We start from the raw sequence: 4,643 nt of genomic DNA on the forward strand, positions 1-4,643 counted from the left end.
AATTCAAATCGTATTATTCTATTATACGCCCGTTCTTTCAATACGATACGCCGGTTCAACCTTGACTGCCACCATTCGACTATTTTCGTCCGCGATAATTCGTGGCCCATTTAGAAGCACGCGCGATGATAGTAGACTGTATTTCGTTCGTTATCTCGAGACGTGCAAACAATAATGAAATCGTTGGTAAAAATATATCGGCGATAAAAATAACACCATGGGAAAAGAGAGATGTACGAGGAACGCTCGAATACAAATATACGGCGAATAATTACGAGTCATCGGTATTAATTTCCCGTTTATCTGAATTTTCACGCGTTCCACGTGAGCATCGGCGTGATCGCGTCGGTCGCGTTTCTCGTCTCGCGACACGTGACCTGAGGTAACGTGTTGCCCGTTCGCGAATACGTATTACGTAACGAACACGTGGAACGGATACCAATGACGAATAAACGACGACGACGGCGGCGACGACGACATACGTGTGCGCGCGTCGTGAATTTCTTTCGATCGACCGGTTACATCGGCGCTTCCCGATCAATCTCGACGGGAAACTTGGCGCGATAGCGGGCCGGCCGAGTGGGCGTTTCGACTGATAAACAATGCGCGGCCGGCTTAAGAAATAACACGCGGTGCGTGATGCAACTGCCGCGGCGGTGCACAGCATAGAAATGTTCGCGCAATTCGCGCGCGTCTATTCGCGCCGGGTCTAGCCTAGCGCTCCTCTCTCTCTCTCTCTCTCTCTCTCTCTCCCTCTCCCCCTTTATTCGCTCTTCTATGGCTGCTCTCCCGCCACGTGACTCCTACACGTGCACGCTGTGTTATGCTAGACCATTCACCTTCGTTGCATAATAGAAACGCGAAAAGGTCATCGGGAACAACGGAGCCTGATATTTCCTAATATGATTGATAAATAGCGAGCTCGATCACGTCGATCGGTGAACGATCACAATCCGATCTTACATATTTATTCGATAAATCTTGCTCGCAATTGTTCGATGTTAATTAAATCGATCTCGAATTTTTTTTATTTCTTTTCTCTTCCCAATTTTTAATTTAATTTAATTCAATTGATTTGCCTTTTGTTCGTATATAAATTCGAAGAGATTAGAATTATCTAAAAATAATTGTTACCTTTCATTGTGATCGGAATAAAAAATTCAGATATCGCGTTATGAAAATTTTCTTCCAACTCGGTATGATCGATGAACGACCGATGACGCAATGCACAATCCGCAATATCCGAGACAGCTACTTACACACATACACACACACACGTAAGCGCGCGCGCGCGCGCACTCGCGGATACCAGAGCGTATAGGTGTATATCGTGTTCTACACGCACGCAGGGATATCTAAGAAATCGTATCGGGAATACTACACGTACTTGGCGATTCGTAGCCGGCTATGCATACCCTTGTACTGCGCTCGCGCGCATCTATCCACGCGAATATAATATCCGTGTCATGCATTTCCTCGAACCGTAGATACCGCTAATCACATTGATGTGACACCACAAACAATCTAGATCGAGATAACGAGCGCAACGCGTGTGTTAATTCCTTCCCTTCTTTGATAGATATAACATAAATCGATATCGTTCGAAAATAATTAATAACTTTGGAAATTTTACGCAACATTGAGAACGAGTGATAATGACCTCCAGATTTTATCCAGATTGCGTCATGTTAACGATACGAATCACGATAAATGGATTTCAGGGCTTAAATGTGCGGATAGATAAATTATTAATATATAAATTACTCGATAATATTGATACCGATTTATAGCGATAACGCAAGTATTTGTAACAAAGTGTAATGTACACTTTGGAGTGCACATTATATTTCGATATCATAAATATAAACGGTCGGTCAAAAAAAAAATTGCAGTAATTTTGACTTCGATTGACGCGACATTTTCAAACATTTGCTTGGAACGATCGTTAAACATATTTCGCAATTTTCTATTTTAGGTTAATACTCGTTTATCGATATTTCCATTGATAACATTGTTAACCTGCATTATCGATATTCATCGATAACGGTGCAAATTATATCAAATATAGAATCAAATTTCAATAATGAAATTTGATTTACGATAATTTCAAAGAAGCCATTAACTCGGCAACAATCATAAAACTGGACAATTAAATATGAATATCCGTTACTTTTCGTTCCCATCGGCCGGGTTTTCCGTCCCTTTCATGACCGCGTTTGAAACGACTCGACCGAGCAGAAGCCTGCCACTGTATCTCGTACACGTGCGTGCCCTTCGCTCCAAGTCCGTGAAGCTTATTGCACATACGTTTTACGCTACGACGAGGTTGAGAGTTCTGCAAATTAGGCCGTGGCCCACTTCGGCAACGATAGAGAGAAGGTTGTGGCGGAGGCGGCGGCGTGGCAAGAGAAGAGTAGTGGGATCGATCGAGGAGAGGGAGAGGGAGGGGGAAGGGTAGTATACAGAGCGCGAAACACGAACGAGAAGGGGGAGGGGGGATGGACGAGTAGTTCCCGTTTCAAACGAGGATCACGATCGATCGAGCGATCTTCGAAACGATGCCAATAATCCACGTGCGAAACGACAGTTATAATCGTATAATCATTTTCATTTTTATAAAAATTATTTATATATTATATACGTATAAATCGCTCATCGACCGAGTGGAAATGACACGTAATACAAAAAGTCTTGGAATAATATGTTTGTATAACGAGGAATTCGTCCCGTTGAAAATTCGTTTGGGAAACGAATCATCGTCCGGTTGCATTCTTTGCGGTATAAGACGAGATAAGGATCAGAGTCCTCTTCTCTTCGTCACGAATGACGCAACGACCGCTGCCGCGTTGCTCACGCGTTGCACGAGACTTTCGTAAGCGCATCCTTTCCTCGCTTCATACTCGTCGATCGTTTCAATCCCGTCCTAATACCAACGATCATAAAATAATTTTTCATCTTTGGTGCAAAAAAAAAGAAAAAAAAAAAGAAAGACAATTGTACATTATTTTTTTATTTTTATTATAAAGTGGATTGATGTTCGAGAAACGAGCTTATGATACAATCTCGTCGATAACAAGATAAGATACGCCAAATAGATTGGAATGAAAACAATGAATGTACGAGTTTATTGTGCCCGCGAATTGCAGTCAGACGTTGCGTCAACCGAATCGTTCTTGAAGGTCAGAGTCTCCGAGCATTCAGGGTCGTTTCGTAAATATCGCCGGTTGAAATCGATAATGGTGATCTGTGATCGATTTAACGAACACGCACATTTTGTCGTTTCAATTGGTATTTAAAAATATCGTAAGTTCACTTCTATTTAACACGAATTACGAGGATTCGCCGTTATCATAATTATAATGGTATGATTCGAAGGATAATATAACTTCTCGAAATGAGAAAATTGGACTCGTCTCGATCGAAGCACGTACCCGCGATAGTTAATTCCAATGAGTTTTAGTTCAAAGTCCTGGCGCGTGACAAGTTGCCAGTAGATAACGTTCTATTCTACAAATTATTACAAGGCCGTTTCACGCGTAATCACGAGTATTTCCGCTTAAAGAAAAAAAACAACGGTCTCCGTTTGATCGCGACAGTCTTGATCCGTGCGCGATCAGTGTTCTCTTCAAGAATCGTTCTCGATCGAAATGGAGGTGGAGGACGGATAAATAATTTCGGAGTAGAAAAAAGTCGACGAAATAATTTATTTTTAGATTACTCACCAATTTTGAAAGATTCTGTCGAACACGATCGAACGATGGAACAGCGATCCACTTTTCCTCGTCGAACTTGATGAAAGTTGACGGTGCGCTGCACTCGTCGATTAGCAAACGATTGAATAGTATGTATAGTTTATCCGCGAGACACGGAGATAGTCACTGGCTCAGCGTGGAGTATCCCGTTCGTCGAACCAATGTAACGAGAGTCACCGTCATAATAACGCCTGTTATCGCGGCTCGCGATTGAAACCGTTCTCCCTCTTCCACGGGTAAATCCAAGCGAATCCCTCAAGAGTGACGGTATCGTATCGTGTTATTTATGTCACACTAAACGGTAAATATTATAATACCAAAAAAAAAAAAAGTACGAAGAAAAACAGAGTATCTTCGTAACGTGTGTACAATGCGGCAAAAAACAGTATCCGTTTCTCCGTGAAATTGTATGATCTCTTTCTCTCTTTCTCCGATGGAAAGAATAGGAAAAAAGGCACACGTCGAAAAACTAATGATAGCACTGAGCGTGTTTTCGCGTGAAACCGTAGAAATTTGCGTAGATCAAATACGCGAATCCATCGGACTCGTTTCTTCCTCCGTAGAGAAACACGATGAACTTGAACTATTGTCCGGAGCAGGTGACAGGTAGATGCGTGTTACTGGTCTGTGTCAGCCCCTTGCTGATCGTCCGATTACTCGAGTCAAGATGTAACGATGTATCTTTCGCGCAGAAACACACGTCCGATCGCTACGGTGTCGGTCTGCAAACTGACTGCACGCTGCGTGAGACTACTGCCGTCTTGGCCCCAATGTCGTCTGGCTTCGAGTTTGATGCGAGAAGGCTGACGCGGTCACGTGTGTCGGTGTGTACGTGATCGTGTCTGCCGGCGGTGCGCTTCGATCGTGGTAGTGACGAGGTTTTTAGTGTGC

The 4,643-nt window shown here is 43.0% G+C and overlaps 1 protein-coding gene across 2 annotated transcripts in view; it reads right to left on the bottom strand.

Moving 5' to 3' along the window:
- LOC102675003 (histone-lysine N-methyltransferase 2D-like) overlaps positions 1-4,602 on the bottom strand; it is an 18,056-nt gene extending 13,454 nt beyond the window's left edge. The window contains exon 1 of one of the 2 annotated variants that reach the window (XM_031509770.1): positions 3,723-4,602. The gene's annotated coding sequence lies outside the window, so the exon portion shown is untranslated. The remainder of the gene's footprint in view (positions 1-3,722) is intronic. The other variant, XM_006614334.2, reaches the window with a different exon arrangement.
- Between the last annotated feature and the right edge of the window lie 41 nt (positions 4,603-4,643).

This window comes from Apis dorsata, unplaced genomic scaffold (genome assembly GCF_000469605.1).
Source record: "Apis dorsata unplaced genomic scaffold, Apis dorsata 1.3 scaffold_174, whole genome shotgun sequence".
Taxonomy (NCBI): domain Eukaryota; kingdom Metazoa; phylum Arthropoda; class Insecta; order Hymenoptera; family Apidae; genus Apis; species Apis dorsata.